The sequence below is a fragment of the Hibiscus syriacus genome, unplaced genomic scaffold, assembly GCF_006381635.1.
Source record: "Hibiscus syriacus cultivar Baekdansim isolate YM2019G1 unplaced genomic scaffold, ASM638163v2 tig00110483_pilon, whole genome shotgun sequence".
Lineage (NCBI taxonomy): Eukaryota > Viridiplantae > Streptophyta > Magnoliopsida > Malvales > Malvaceae > Hibiscus > Hibiscus syriacus.
The window spans coordinates 1565616-1583208 of NW_024062759.1; the positions used below are offsets into that span (position 1 = coordinate 1565616).

Here is a 17593-nt window from a genome sequence, read left to right on the forward strand (position 1 = left end):
TAATGTATCACATTTTAATTTTATATTCGAATAATATTTTCCACCATTACGACAACGTGTAAGCGATACAGTACCAGTTTTTGGGCGTTGTGGGGTGTTAATTCTTTTCCACACGTAATCGACTCCTGAACCCTTTAAAATGAACCTCTGGTAACGCAGACCAATTTTGTCTTATAAAAATGTTTTTTCTTAAAATTGTTTTTAAAGAAGATTTTAGGTATTCGACCTACCTAACCCAAAGGCCAATGGTGACTCTATTCAATTTAATTCAAATTAATCCAAAATCGCCAAATTTTTAAAATAAAAGTCATAATCATTTTTTAAAATAATTTTTAATTGTTTTACAAAAAAATGGTTATGACAGCTTGGCGACTCCACTGATGACTTTTTTTTAGAGAGTCAAGCCGTAGGTCGCTTACACATTGTCGTCTCAGTGGAAATTATAAGTTTGAGTACATAGTTAACTTATGATCCGTTTATTGAAATTATTAATTGATTTGTTTTTTGTCATACTAACATTTTATTTGTGGCTTTCAGCTTTGTCAAGATTTTATCATTTTTTCCTTGTTTTGTTTTCTTTTTGAGTCGAAGGTAGGTATGTTCCTCCTCACACACATCACTGCATTTGCATAACATAAGCTCTAGACACGAGCTTCGATCCAAATTAGTCAGGGTGATTACTTTACTCTCGTAAGAATTTATTCTTCGTATGAGTTTTAGCAAATAACCCATGGGATACACATTTTATACCTTCGTAGGGATTTATTCCTCGTATGGGTATAAGGTAGTGAATCCCCTCAAATTGAACTCGTTCCGTTTGAAACCTGTAATGGGTGAGGATCGATGGTCTGTCAGCCCAAGGGGGCACCGACATCAAGGACAATTTGAGTACCCTGTTCCTGTTAGAGCCAAAACCATGCATATAGTGAGTTGTAGAATGGTTACCCTAGGTATAGTCATACCAAACCTATGTCCGTCAGTAGGTACCCAAAATAGGTGTACACAAAGGAGGAGCGTTTCTAAACCCTTATCTTTTGCTTTAAGTTCGTAGAATTTGTTTTCTTTTCGAATAAAAGCATGCGAACTAGATACCATGTGGTTAGGGCCATTTTTTTTAAAATTATTCATTTTTGGGTAGATAACATGTACGGGTAGGATTGTTATCTATTTAAAGCATGCTCGGGTAGATAGTATGTCAGGTAGGTGTTATATTCATTTTTGAATAATATTTTTATCTATATCAATTATTTACCAGTACTAATTAATTTCTTTTTTTTTGTACACTAACTTGTTTCTTTTCATTTGTTTGTGTCATTTTGTCATCATTCTTTGCATTTGCATTGCATCGTCATGACATAATGTGGAAATGTTGATCCAAAAGGGGATATTTAAGAGAAAAGTTTCACAAGGAGAGATAAAAAATTTCAATCAAGCAGTCATATATACAAACATGCATCGAGGGCTGAAAGAAGTTCATAGTACAAGAAGGAGACTTGCTCGAGGATCGTGCAACATTCAAGACGATGATACACTAAGCCGAGGAGTAATCCAGCAGTAGGTTCTTATCTACGAGCATTTCATTGCCAGCCATCAACGAGCGACGCATTGACTTCAGCACCGTAGGGGCATCAACCGAGTTAGGTCGTACAACGTTTTAGGGACATCATTTTCTAGGATGAAAATTTGAGACGAAGCATTAATCCACTTAAAACTCAATCTAAGCAAAGGCATGTCTGCCAATTAGACTGTCTTGTAATATGAAGGTTTTTATTTCTGGTGAAAATTATTCTACGATATTTATCGTTAGGATCAATATTTTTGTATTTGCATTTGCATCATTGCATTCTACATAACATTCATTTAAGTGTTTTTACACGCATTAATCATACCTTGTGGGAAACTTTGAGGAAGCGTTTCTAACTGTGCAATTGCATTCACACAGTACTGAGAATGGATGCAAAATTCGAGCAACTGAAGAAAGAGCTGGAAGAGAGTTTGCAAAAGATGCAAGCAGAGTGGGAAGTTAAAATAGAGCAGGTACAAAAGGCCACCATGGACCGTATCTTGCAAAATCAAAGCGACCTAATGGATCAAATGGTAGCAAAATTGGTTGGGCTCAACCAAGAAAGAGGAAAAGAGAGGATTTCCTCGACCAGAGGAAACTCTGAATGTGTGATAGCCCATGTTAGTCCCCAAATAATTATTTCACCCCACAAGTTTTCTAGCCATCAAGCACACTTCTCCGCCACTAAAACTCATGTAACTATGCTAGGTCCTCGGGATCACTATACTAATCATAGTATGTCAAATTATGATAAGATGAAGAGAGCCAACAATGAGATCCCGGAGAATCTGAAACAGTGGTGCAGAGAGACATTCCAGGGAATGAGAGGACAGAGCTCTCACTACGGAATGTATGTAACAGAATTAGTACTAGTTCTTAACTTGGTGCTTCCGCCCAAATTCAAGATGCCCGACTTTGAAAAATACAGTGGAACCAGTTGCCCTAAGGCCTATCTCACGATGTTTATTCGAAGAATGACTGGGTACACAAACAATGATCAGATGTTGATTCACTGTTTCCAAGCCAGTTTAATTGGACCCGTTTCAAGGTGGTACAATCAACAGAGTCATACTCAAATCTGCTCTTGGAAGGATTTGGCTAGTGTCTTTCTGAGTTAATACAAGAACATGATCGATATGGCCCTTGATCGAACAACGCTGCAGAATATGGAAATGAAGAATGGTGAGAACTTCCGACAATATGCTCAACGATGAAGGGATGTCGCATCTCAAGTACATCCAACAATGACTGAAAGAGAGTTCATCACTCTATTCATTGATATGTTGAAGTCTCCATATATCGACTACATGATAGGAGTTTCCACCAAGAGTTTCTCTAACATCATCATGTGTGGAGAAATGATCGAAAGAGCAATCAAGAATGGCCAGATATGAGGCACTAGCCGTACCGAAAATGAGGAAAGAGCTGAGATTAACATTGAGGGATGTTATCTAGCTAGTCTGGGGACCAAACCTCATAAGACATTCTATGAAAAGACTCACATCAGTACAATTCCAATGACATATGAGGAGCTGCTCCCAGCGCTAGTTGAGATGAATCTGGTGACTCCAGTTCGGTCTAAACCAAGAGAAGCCCCATATCCTGAAGGCCATGATATTAATGCCATATGAAGCTATCACATTGGGAGCTCAGGGCACACCACTGAGAATTATAGGACATTGAAGCGCAAGGTCCAAGATCTGATCGATTCAGGGGCATTAACGTTCAATGTGTGATGGGGCATTCTGATCGGAAGTCGGCCGGGGCATCCACCAGGAGATTTTGTTGCATTCTCATGCATGACATCTTGTTTGAATTTGTTTTTCTTTTCTTCTTATGTTTAAATGTTTGTAAATCACTTGACTTTTGAACATTTTCAATAAATGCTTCATTCTTAGGAAATGAACAATGAGCAAATTTTAATCTTGAATTCTTTGAATATCATCTTAATTAATAACTCTTTAATAATTAAGGTTGTAAATCTATGACAAATGACAAGATTGAACCCCAAAAAAACAAGGATCCCTTGATCCTAATCCAAATTTACACCAGAATACATACATTTCCCTTGAAAGAACCAAGTTAACTCTCTTCTCTCATGTACAAGCAAGCATCTTGGCTTTCAGGTATGTGTTAGGAGTAAACAAAATGGGGCAACTAGCACATGAGATTGCAAAACTAATTGGTTTTACTTCTGTTGTTGACGTTCAATGATGATCATGGTCTTTTCAGATGGAATGGTCAGTAGGTGAATCTAGTTTAGGTTAGTTGCTTGGAAATTGAACTCTAACGAGGATATTTTCTGACCTTCAACAAACACTAAGACTATAACAAGTTCTCCTCACAAGCTTAAAAATGGAATCTGTGTACCCAAAATATATTATATATACAATTTGAGCTATTCCGCTAAAGCAATTGGTTAGAGAAACTCGAAAGCCCTGGCTTTATGAATAGATTGCATTCAAACCATGACATTGATCGGGTACTTGCAATCCGGTGTATGCTCCACTGTGGTTGTCAAGTCGAAGACTTTGTGACGACATAAATCCTTCAGCTAGCCGAACAAAGGCAATTATAAAAATATATGTACAATAAAGCTGAATCCAGCTAGCCAAGCATGGAAATTAAATCAAATTACTAAATAAGAAGTTTCGGTGAATATGGAAGGGAGTTGAGGAACACCTGTTATAGTCGAATTCACACAAGCACTCATAAATCTCATTTTAGACCGATATTCTGCACTACCTTGACTAGGTAAGTCTACGAAGCTTGAACAAATGGAAGATTTCAGAGAACTGAAATAAAAGTGTTCTAAAGAGTCTAGTAATTAACTATGCTAGTTGTGTCATTTTGTTTGCCTTCGATCAAAATGCTAAACTCATAAAGGGGGCATGCTATGATCTTCACGAGGACCAATCGATGAAACAAACCTTAGAATTTAGGTAGCCAACCTCCAAACCAACCTTTCGATCTTGATATTTGTCAAAGATTTGCAGCTATTAAATATTAAAGAGTAGTTGATTCTTTTGAAATCCAATGAACTCTTGTTTATGATTTGTTTTAATTGTGAAACTTAGAAGATATTTTTAAACTTATTTTTGATATTTTTCTAAGTTTTGAAAATTCAAACGAAGAAAAGCATTTTCAAACAAGATAAGTTCTCTGGAAGTATCTTGGAATTCAACGAATATCTCAGAGGCTCATGATCGAAGCTGAGGCAATAGAATCTAAATTTGTGGGGCAACTTTTGATGGGGCAAGGAAACAAATTGTCTCAGGTCGAGGTTTGCAAGAGTACTCCCTTGTGGAAATGCAGACAGACTGAATCAATGATAGAGTGAAGACTTCTCTTGCAACCATTCTCCTTACAGATTGAGAAAAACATACATACATACATACATACATACATACACATACATATATGATACATAAATTTTGCATCAACTATTTATCATCATATATATTAAAGACAATTTTCTCCTCTTGAGGACAAATTCAATAAACTTCAAATAAATTTCATGACATTCATCATAATATCAAAGATTAGGCATCCATAAATACATCATTTTGATCTCTCAGTAAATCAAAGCTCGGAAATGACCAAATGTCTCTAACTTAAAGAAGCAATGATTTGGCTTCATGAAGTCAACAATCAAGACATTTCCTCAACATGCAGGAACAAACGGACTTTTTATCACCTTTGAGGGTGTTTTTCTTGAAACAAAATTTTGTCTCGCTTAAGACATTTTCCATAATTTAAGAATTTTAAAACAAATTTTGTCTCGCTTGAGACAATTTCTTTCAAAACAAATTTGTCTCACTTGAGACATTTTCCTTTGAGATACAAAATTTGAATTTGTTTCACATTAAACAAGTTGATCTCATTTGAGATCGCTTTCTCTTAAAACAACTTATCCTTGCTTGAGACATTTTTTCCTTTGATATACAAATTTTGAATTTGATTCACTTGAAACAAAAATTAATCTCACTTGAGATTGTTATTTTTTCAAAACAAATTTCGTCTCGTTTGAGACATTTTTCCTTTGAGAATACAAATTTGTTTTCACATTAAACAAGTTGATCTCACTTGAGATCGTTTTCTCAAAAACAAACGTTGTCTCGCTTCAGACAATTCTCTAAAAAACATTTTTGTCTCGTTGAGACAATTCTCTAAAAACAAATGTTGTCTCACTTGAGACAATTTTCCAAATTATGAATTTGTTTCACTGGAAACAAACATCATCTTTGAGTCGTTTCTTTGAAACAAAGGATCTTTTGAGTCTATTCTTATGAAACAAACTTGTCTCTCTTGAGACAGATTTTATTGAAAAATCTATGAGTCTGTTTCACCTAAACAAAATGAAAAATCTTTGAGTATGTTTCTTTGATAACAAATTTTGTCTCTTTTGAGAAAGTTTCTTTTGAAAGAATCTTTGAGTATGTTTCTTTGGAAACAAAATTTTGTCACTTTTTGACAGTTCCTTTGAAGAAAATCTTTAAATCTGTTTTTGAAAACAAAGGTTTGTCTCTTTTAAGACAATTTCTCTTAAAACAAACATCTTGAGATTGTTTCCCTTGAACAAACCTATCTTGAGTTTGTTTCTCTTGAAACAAAAGTCTGTGAGTTGTTTCTTTGAAATAAAATCTGCGAGTTTGTTTCTTTTTTGAATAGAAATCTTTGAGTTGTTTCTTTTGAAAAAATTCTGAGTCTGTTTCTTTTGAACTAAAGTTTTTTTTCTCTTAAGACAATTTCGTGAAAAAATCTTGAGTCATTTCTTTTGAAACTAAAATCTTTGAGTTTGTTTCTTTTGAAACAAAGTTTTGTCTCTCTGAGACAATTTTTCTTGAGAAAAATCTTTGAGTCTGTTCCTTTTGAAAAATCTTTGAGATTGTGTCTCTTAACAAAATCTGTGATTCTATTTCTTTAAAACAAATTTTTGTCTCTTGAGACAATTTTTAATGAAAAACCAACCTTTGAGATTGTTTCTTTTAAAAAAAATCTTTGAGTTTGTTTCTTTTGAAACATCATATTTGAGTCTGTTTCTTTTGAAACATCATCTTTGAGTCAGTTTCTTTTGAAATCATTATCCCTATAGATGGCCAGAGCTCTTCATCACGTATGAGCCGTGTCATCCCCCGACCAGATCTCTTCATCACGTATGAGCCGTGTCACCCCTAGATAACCAGTCATCCTCATCGTGTAGGAACCGAGTTATCACCATTCCTAAAGATGGCCAGAACTTTTCATCACGTATGAGTCGTGTCATCCCCCGACCAGATCTATTCATCATATATGAGCCGTGTCACCCCTAGATAACCAGCCGTCCTCATCGCGTAGGAACCGAGTTATCACCATTCCTAAAGATGGCCAGAACTCTTCATCACGTATAAGTCGTGTCATACCCTGACTAGATTTCCTCATCACATAGGAATCGTGTCACCCTTAGACGACCCGAACTCTTCATCGCGTATGACCAGTGTCGTCCCCAACAACAAACCTTATCCAATTTCTAAGCATAAAAGGGAGAGAACCAGACAAAAACGTGTTGTCTTGTCGTCTTTGCCCTATTCTTGTTAACACAAGAATGTGCAAAGAGGGCCAGCTGTAGACACTCGTTTTTGTCCGGATCTTTTCTATTTTATTAATTATTATTATTATTATTATAATTACAATATACATATTTTTTGTGCAGGCCAAGTTCAAGCCCGACACAAGGCCCATCCCAAATAAAGCTCCAGCCCACCCAGACAAGCCTAACCCAGTGCACAACCTACACCGGTCCAACTAAACCTAACCCTAGGGTATCAACATCCAGCTGCGCCGCCGACTCTCAGCTTCCCTGGAGCATACACTACACTGCCTCACAAGGCCCAATCCCAAAATAAAGCTCCAGCCCAACCCAGACAAGCCTAACCCAGTGCACAACCTACACCGGTCCAACTAAACCCTAACCCTAGGGTATCAACATCCAGCTGCGCCGCCGACTCTTCAGCTTCCCTGGAGCATACACTACACTGCCTCACTCCTGAACCCGTGAACCACCGCCGTTTATTTCCCGAGCCACTACCAAGCTATCTCGAGCCTTGGCAAATGCATCCATCAATCACCAAACATCCAAGTCAGAGAAATAGAAAAATGAAACAAGGACAAGAGATTCCGAGGAAAATCGGGTCTACAAATCTAGGGCACTCAATCCCTATTTCCTCGGGCAACAAACAACTCTATCAATAACCATCACCAATCAGACGCAACGATAAATCAAGAGAGGTATTCGTGGGGTTAAAAAAATAGAGAACCCGAGAAAAAATAGAGGGAATCCAACTAAAACCCTTAATCTGATTAGAACCAAAACAAAAAAAGAGAACACAGAAAAGAAAGAAACAAAGAGGGAAGAGGGCTTACCATCGGATTCACTGAAGAGTCTAAAAGGTCGCCGGTTTCTGGGGTGTTTCGATGGTAAGGACTCTTTAGATCTAGGGCTTATGGGAGGTATTTAGGTTAAAGTGTGATGGGTTTTGGGTAGAGGAAGTTGAGAGGAATCTGTTAGGAGTTTCAGGGTCACTCCGATCACCGTAAACCGCCATGCGACACCGTGCGCCGCCGGGCGTCGGCCCCACCATAGGAACCCCGGCCACCGTGGCCATTCTCTTAGTTGAGAGAGTTATACTCTCTCTCTCTCTTCTCTCGTTTCAACAGAAAAAATGAGGGGAATGGGGAAATTTAGGCATGAATTTGTGTATAAATACCCAGGTCAAAACGCAGCTTTTTGCCTCCCATTTCACCGTGCATTTCAAGCATAAGGGTCTAATATCACTCTAGGTCTCTTCATATTTGTAACGTTTTGTTTTAGCCATTAAATGAAGATCTAATTAATTTTATTTTGAGCATTTATTTTTCATAAATTATATTTTAGTCATGTTATTGTATGTTATTTCATTATTATGAATATTTGATTTTGGTTCCAACGTTTATAAATGTTACATTCTAGACACTATTTAATGTTTTGTATATTTTCTTTGATATTCGAATTTGGTTTTGATAGTTATAAATATTTTATTTTAGTCACTGTTTTTTATTTGGTTTAATTATTGTTTAGCCCTTTATCTTTCTGTTGATTTTATTTCAAGCCTTATTTTTTAGTTATGGGTTTATTATATTTATAGTACCTATGTTATTTAAGATTTTTGATATGGACTCTGATTTATTTGAAATTACTATTCTAGTTCTTTAATTTCTATTTCTTCCATTTTAGACCCTTTAGTTTATGTTTTTACTGCTTTAGCCATTTTAGTTTATGTTTTGGCCATATTAGTCCTTTAAATTTTTGATTTTACTATTTTGGTCCTTTGAGTTTATGTTTGTTATGTTGGTCCTTTATAATTACAAATACTTACTTTCTGATCATTTTATCTTGGTTTGTAATATTTACTTTTTTAGTCATTTATGTATGAATTTGTTGTACTTATTTGGTTATTTGCATTATGTAAATAATGTTATTAGTTTCATTTAATGTAATATTTTATTTCGTATATTTATTTATATTTATTTCCATTGTATTTCTATACCGTATATTATTCGAATAACGTGATGCAAGTTATTTTATTTCACGCAAGTGTTTATTTTCAATTTATATTACATTCGTATTTTATTGAAGAGAGAATATCATTTACGGATAAAAAATAGTCGAAATAGCTTTCCCAACGAAAGATTGCTAATTTCGAGATTTCTTTTCAAGTTAAAAAAATTTCTCTAATTAATTGACGCGAAGCAAATTAATTAATTTTAATAAATAGATCACATTTTAATTTTATATTCGAATAATATTTCCCACCATTACGACGTGTAAACGATACAGTACCAATTTTTGGGCGTTGTGAAGTGTTAATTCTTTCCCACACGTAATCGACTCTCGAACCCTTTAAAATGAACCTCTGGTAACGCAGACCAATTTTATCTTATAAAAATATTTTTTCTTAAAATTATTTTTAAAGAAGATTTTAGGTATTCGACATATCTAACCCAAAGGCCGATGGCGATTCTATTCAATTTAATTCAAATTAATCCAAAATCGCCCAATTTTTAAAATAAAAGTCATAATCGTTTTTTAAAATAATTTTTAATTGTTTTACCTAAAAACAGTTATGACAACTGGTATTTAGATAAACATGGCAGTAAGCATTACAGCAGCTTTACGCATATGGCATACTAGTAACCGACCAAAACACACCGCTGCGGCGATAAATACATCACAAATGCTGTTAGCAACGCTCCTTTGCTTCTCAGAGCTGCTCATTTCGAGTCCTCGGGGCCCTGTGAAGGATGAATCTCATCTGGAACAGATGCATTACGCAGCACTCTCCCCATCTGAATCGAAACCGAAGGGCTCTGCTCGGGTTTTGTTTCAGCTGCAGTCTGAGTGGAGCTTTTAAGCCTTTCTTTTTCTTCGCCTTCTGTGCCTAACCAACGTGACCTACTTGCACATGCTCATCAAATATAGCCTTCTTGAACGAGCTTCCCATCTTCAATTCGGTAGAGAAAGGACATGTAAATCGTAGTTCCGGATATGGAATTGAATTTTATAGTTAAAGCAACTCAACTTACCTGTGTGACAATAGCATAAGTGGCAAGGTGCTATAACTGCAGACTACCTGAATGAAAACCCTGAAGAAACCAACAGAAGAATAAATGCCGGAAACTTACCGGAAGACGAAAATTTTAAAAATGAACCAGCATCACACAGCTACGTAAACCAAATGGTCATTGATTATTTACCCTATACTGAGCCTGGAATGATATAACGAACTTAAACCCATTATGCAGGAATCAAAGCATATTGAACCTACAGATGATGAAGAAAGTGTTATTATGTCATCCAGTTTTTATGTTGTTCATATGGCAAAATAGTAAACTAAAATATAGGCTTACCCAAATCCAAAAGAAAAATGCAATCTCGAAAGCATTTTGGAAGAGGATAAAATGGATCAAGAAGAGGACAATACGAGGCCGCACTACAGCAAAACAGACTTTTAGCGGCGTTTTTAAGCACCACTAAAAGCACTTGCAGCGCTAGTAAAAACGCCGCAAGAAGCGTCGGCCATACCAGCGCCGCTAAAGTTAGCGGTGTTTGAGAACAAAAACGCCGCAATAGGTCAAGATCTATCGCGGCGTTTTTGGAACAAACGTCGCAAAATGTCAGATCTATAGCGGTGTTTTTTTGTCTCAACGCCGCAAAAGGGCTCATGATAGGAAAAAAAAGAACCATTAATATAGAAGAATAGATGACAAAACATTTCTGATTCTAACACTGCATTCAAAATAACTGTTCAAATCAGAAAATCAGAAATGATAAGTAATTCATGTCAAGCTTTTATAGGCTTCAATAATAAATTATAAGGAAATTAGGAATATTTACAGTGGGTATTCCATGGAAAATATTGTATCATACAACAAGAATAAAAGAGAAGCAGAAACTATTCACCAATTTCTGCACTTCTGCTACAGGGTCATTAGCAAGGGCTCACAAACCATGAAGGTATTTATCCATGGATGTATATAAGGCCTGAAAGAAAAAACAATATAGACCTTATAATAAATGTAAATATCTTCTCGGAAGAAAGCTGTTACAAACAATATATAGACCTAGCCAAAAACAAGAGACAAGAATCTCTTATCAACAAAGAAAAAGGTGAGGAGGAAATTAGGTAAATGTTAATCACCAAAGATGTTCTCACTTGGTGAAGATTAAAATCAGAGTGCAAACAAGAAAGTTGCAGCCCATGAGGTATCAAACAACCAGCACTTCAAGAAAAGTAAAAAGTTAATCCTCAACGAAAATTTCTACTGAAATTCCTATTTATACTATAAACATGGAACAAAAACAAAAACAAGAAGAAAGTAATAGAACACATGTTGATTAGTGTGTGATCGATCAATTTCAGATGCAAATTAAACAAATTTCAAGATCTAACAAGTTTCAGTCTGTTCCAATATCTTATAGGTAATCTAAAAAGTATAAAAACCAATGAAATGATAAGCAATTGCAACAAAGGGCATTTAAATAAATTGATAAACAATAAATCAGTTGCATCAAATTAGTAGACAGAAATATAGACAAATATTTAAAAACGATTAAAGAGTCAATGTCGGATATCAATATAGATTCCAGATGGGCTGACAAATATGTTTCGACAACGAATAAAATAAAGTGTATCAGAAGTAGAAAATAATTTATCAAATTCTGAATGAATATCTATATTTAACAAGTTCCAGTATGTTCCAATATCCTTATAACCATTATAGGTAATCCAAAATTCAAAAAACAATGGATTGATAAACAACAAACCAGTTGCATCAATTAGTAGCCAAAAGATTAAAGAGTCAACGTCGGACATCAACTTAGATTCTAGATGAGCTGCTAAATATGTTTTGACAACAAATAAAATAAAGGCTATTGTAAGTAGAAAAAGATTTATCAAATCATGAATGGATATATGTATTTACAGAAAAGATCATACTGAAAACTAAGATTTATCCCTTAAAAAGCTCACATGGACATCGCAAATTGAAACAAAAAAATGCAGGAACAAAAATTAACGGAACTAGACAACTTAGTTCTTCTACTTATACAGTGGATTAATATGATTAATAAATTTATGGATTTTAATTTTCTATTGTACTAATCTTTTATGCAAAAGACTGAAAATGGTCTTAACCAAATGAAAACTACCAACACAAAAGATTAAAGCATCACAAAAAAATGCTAGAACAGACTACAATTATGGATGTTACTCTCAATCAACAATAAATAGGAACTTACTAATTTCAATGTAAAATGGATGCTACTCTGACATAGAAAACTCTTACATCGAACCATTGGTAACAATCCTTAGAGAATGACTTGTAAGGAGAGTGCCTGTAACCATGTGGCCATACTAGTCGGTCCATTTCCATTTGAGGATTCATAAAACCCTCTCCATAAGTATAGAGAAATTAGTACTCCTTGGTGAAAACCCTCCCACCTGACTGAGTAGTACTTGCTAAAGTCCATACAAAAAAAACATTCGGCATACAAAAAAAACCTGCAGGAATGAGGACAAGGTGAAACCAAATTAATTTCATGCAATTGACAATAACAAACCCAGAAACAACATAAAACCATAAAAGAGAGGGGTGGAGGTGATTTTCCATTGAAAACCGCTCAATCAAAGTCAGAAAATAAAAATTTGAATGTAAAAACAGACATGAAACCTCTCAAGAAGGAAATAGAGCAGAAAACGTTGAAACCTTGAAGTTACAAAGAACAACAGATGAATTATGTATTTTTCTGTAGCATGAACAGAGAAAAAAACATCAATTCAAGCAGTGGCAGAGGCAATATAAGGGTAACTCTCACCAAACTAAAGTAGAAGCAAGAAGAGATAAGATGGGTAAATAAGGAGAAAAATCCAAAGTTCCAGTGTTTAAAGCCTAAAAAAAGAATACTAACATAAACAGCAAAATGAAAGACAACCTTAAAATTCCAATCCCAAAATTAAACAAAAACAGAATCCAAATCAGTGGCACCAGAGGAATCAACTAAGCAATACAAAAAAGGAATCATCTTTGGCCCTTGTTTATCAGTGTGGATTAGAGTTCAATGAAGATTAGTAAAAGGGTAAACGAAATTTATAGCAGAGAAAAAAGCAAGAATACCAATTCCCCACAGATTCAAACAAACAAATTTTCTGAGGCACGACACGTCACGTTCAGCAGAGAAAATGGGGTAAACTGAACAGAATCCCAAAATTCGAATCTTAAATGGTTTGAAAACTCGAAGAACAATGAATGATGATCCGAACCCAGAAAAAAAGACCCAGCTTTATCTTAAACTTCAAAAGCTTAAAATCATTACATTTTTTCATAAAACTAATCAGAGCCTGAACTCAACCCGGGAAATAAAAACCTGACTGGAGACAAACTCACCTCAAATATCTAACGTCCTCTCAATCTTCTTTGTGGTGCACGAACGCTAACCGAAAATAATCAAATCTGGCGTCTTGATGATTCACGATTCCCTTCTCCTTAAATAAAGAGAAAATCGTCTAAGTGACAAAAAATGTCTTATAATATACGATTTTATTCAATTTTTTTGGATTTATCAAAATGACCAACAAAATCGCAATGCGATCGCTAATTCGTAACGCGATCTCTATTATCGTAAATTCGCGTTGCGATAGTTGGAAATCGCGTTGCGATAGTCTACAGTGTCGTTGCGATTTTTCCAATTCGCAATGCGAATAAGTAAATCGCAACGCGAATTGGGAAAATCGCAATGCGATACTGACTATCGCAATGCGATAATATAAAATCGCAACGAGATATTGACTTTCGCAACGCGATTCTGACTTTCGCAACGCGATTTACATAGCGTCATTCGTATTAACGCGTATTTTTTTTTTCAAATTCCAAACACGAATTTTTTCTTAATAAATCGGAAACTGAACGTCCCACAGTAATCGCAACTCATAACCTCAAACCCAAAATCACAACACTCAGTCTCATCTCCATCTCTCACTCTCTACGGCGAAATCCGTCCCCATCTCGAAGATTTCCGTCCCCATCGCCGACGAAATCCCTCACAAACCATTCACAGTTAAAAATCCTCACAATCATTCAGAAATGGAAAATAAACTACGAGGGTTAGTTTGTTTTATTTTTATTTTGAAATTTTTGCATTTTAGGTTTTTCATATTGAGATTGATGATAAGTTTACTGGTAATTCAATAATAGATTAATCATTTCCACTAGATTTCTTTAAATTCATTCGATTGCTGCCAATACTGCTAAACTGTTTAGCCTGTGAAGTTAGTATTTGTCTTTGTTTTGTCTTTTGGTTTAAGTAATGCAGAAGAAGAATAGTTTCGAGAATGAAAATCGCAACGCGGAAATAACTATCGCAACGCGAAATAAAAATCGCAACGCGAAACCAAATCGCATTGCGATTTTCATTTCGCGTTGCGATTTCTCTCGTTGCGATAGTCATTTCGCGTTGCGATTCTCTCGTTGCGATAGTCATTTCCGAACCAAAAGACAAAACAATGTTGCAAATTTTAGTTTCAAGAATAACTACTTTATGTTTATTGTTTTTGGTATATCTTGACAGTGTAGTTTTGGTATATCTAACTTGGTATGTGTTTATTGTTTTTGTAGAAATATTTTTCGGCTTCATTGACATTAAGGAATAAAGTTAGCCTAGCCATACAATTGCTTCGAAACTTTCACTGCACAAAGAAAATTGTTGAGGAAACCTGCTTCGGGCCATGGCTGAGAGTACAGCATCCGGGTGGTGGAGATGCTAATTTGACCCATTTATGGCTTCAGACCATGACTAGAGATCTACCCGACAGTATACAACATGGTGAGGAAGAGATATGGTTTCATTTTCCACCGGCGTATACTTGTTTTGGGCGGAAGGAGTTCTGATTAATCACTGGTCTACGATTCGGACACGATGATGTAGGCCGGTACACTCGTCATATCACCCGCCCATCATGGTTATCCAGGGTTTTTCCTGATGAGTCAATAGAGAAGCTGAACTTACACGTCGACGACATGAAGAAATTGTTTAATAAGAAAGATGGTTTTACTCGGATGAATGACGTCGATGTTGTCCGAGTATGCCTTCTACTACTTTTGTATGCCGGCTTTTTAGGCAGAGAGGCCAAACAACCTATTCCTCAGGAGCTAATATTATTGGTAGATGACCTAAATGCATGGAATCTGTTTCCGTGGGGTTCGTATATATGGAAAGCTACCTGGACTAAGTTGTCGTCTGCCTTTGATGACCGTAAAAGTTTGCGGGGCGATGGGTCGAAATACACTTTGTCAGGCTTTGTTTGGGCCTTTAAGGTAAGAATTTCTATATAATATTTTCAAAATTATAATTAATTATTTAACAATTACTAATGTTTGTTATTATATTGTTTGTAGATTTGGATATTCGAGGCCTTTCCCGCCATGAAGACATATGCAATAAAAACTTCAAATGATATTCCCAGGGCTATTTCCTGGAACAGGAAACGTCTGTTGGATTGGGAAGACTTAATACCATATGCGACAATAAATAATGTAAGTTAACACAAATACTATATAAACAAGTTATTAATAGTAGACGTTTAACTTTGTTTGAGTTTTTATATTTTAGGAGGCCAAATTCCATTAATTAGACTGACACCCACGGAGGCTGAGCTTGCCATGATTGGTGGCAAGCTAGTCAGTGTTTTCTTGATGCCACGAATGATGAGCAGCCTCCACTTCCTCCACTTCGAGAGCCATCACCTGATCGACCCGACTATACACCTCTACAATGAGAGCCATCACTATCCCGTCACATCATCGAGCCTCTTCTCCACCATCACATGATAGGCGACCGGAAAAGATGCACGACTTCTATCTCCCTGTTCTCCACCTCCACGGGATGAGTCAAGGGAGTTACGTGATGAGGTCAATGCCTTACGTGAGGAGATCGATACTCTACTCGATAACGATGGTGCATGGCGTGTGGAGGTGTCTACTTTACGTGGTGAGGGCTCTACGTGAGATGGTAGTATCGTTGCAGAATGAGGTTCATACTCTACGCAACGAGGTAAGTTTAAGATTTTCATATTTAACTTGATGATAAATTTACTCGTAATTTCACTTAAATTAACCATTTCACTTAGATTGCTTAGTAAATTTATTCGGTTGCTGCCAATACTGCTAAACTGTTTATTAACACTGTGAAGTTAGTATTTGTCTTTTTGTTTTGTCTTTTGGTTGAAGTAAATTTATTCGGTTGCTGCCAATTCTGCTAAATGTGTATTCTTTAACACTGTGAAGTTAGTATTTGTCTTTGTTTTGTCTTTTGGTTGAAAGTTTGAAATATATTTGTCTTTGTTTTCACTGTTTAAATATCATGTATGTTTATTTACTGATTTGTATTTAATTATTTAGCGGACGATAAGGTGGATGCTTTACGTCGGGTTTTTCTTGCACGACAGAGTTCACGCATCAGACGCGTGCACGTACTATTAAGTCTCCGTATACCCCAATAGTGCGAAGACATCGCAAGAAGAAGCCCGACTCACCTGTCATCCCTCAAGAGTCCACTCCTATCGTTGAAGAGGCCCCTATCATTCCTCGAGAGTCCCCTCCCACCGTTCAAGAGGCCACTGTCATCCCTCAAGAGTCCACTCCTATCGTTGAAGAGGCCCTATCATTCCTCGAGAGTCCCCTCCCACCGTTCAAGAGGCCACTGTCATCGTTGAAGAGGTCCCTCCCACATTCAAGAGCCCGATTCACATGGCGTCATATGTAGGATTCTTGAGAAACCCTCTGACGTGCCAGACATGATGGATTCAAGTTGGCTCTCGTATGAGTTACCGGCCAGTACCATACCGGTATCTGAAGTGGAGAGGAAACAACTACCGGACACAATTCTGGATAACACCCTTTGGACTAAGACTGCAGTTGATTTTTATCTACATGAGCGAAGCCATGGGTGTTTCACTGACATATGCAAGCTCAATGATGATATCTATTTGTTGCTTGATCGGTCTTAGCGGGGCGTATTATTAGGGGTCGAAGACAATGGCTATTTCGATGGAGGGGGTAAGTCTATATTTTAATTTGATATTTTTTTGTAAATTATGTAAGTACTAATATATGTCTTTTTTGTAAAACAACATATCGATGCGTGGGTGTCACGTCTTCTAATAATTAGGAAACTTAAGGAAAATAAAAGAAATACATAATATACAATTATGCCGACGTCTTTTAACGCCTTTTACTTGAAGAATCAACGAGATGAATCATTTGCGTTGGGCAATGGACAAGCTAAACTTTATCCTGCATGGTGGGAGGTCGATAAGGTTAGTGTTTATTTTAGATTGAGTTTAAAGGTATTCATAAATAAGTGCGCAAATGAATGAATTATTACTTATGATTGCAGGTGTTTATCCCTGTTTTGGAACGTAACCATTGGCTTCTCGTCGAGCTTCAGATCCCATCCCT

General features: G+C 36.2%; 1 long non-coding RNA gene across 3 annotated transcripts; it reads right to left on the minus strand.

The window, feature by feature from the left end:
• Positions 1-10012: 10012 nt before the first annotated feature.
• Positions 10013-12437, minus strand: LOC120129088. Of its 3 annotated transcripts, none has more exons than XR_005516700.1 (4): positions 12381-12437; positions 11043-11123; positions 10166-10225; positions 10013-10083 (listed from the first exon to the last, which is right to left on the minus strand). It is a non-coding gene; the product is annotated as an uncharacterized LOC120129088 (long non-coding RNA). The 3 variants fall into 3 exon arrangements; XR_005516699.1 differs by lacking the exons at positions 11043-11123; positions 12381-12437 and adding exons at positions 10337-10403; positions 10490-10572; XR_005516698.1 differs by lacking the exons at positions 11043-11123; positions 12381-12437 and adding an exon at positions 10490-10572 and having other exon boundaries at positions 10166-10403.
• Positions 12438-17593: the final 5156 nt, after the last annotated feature.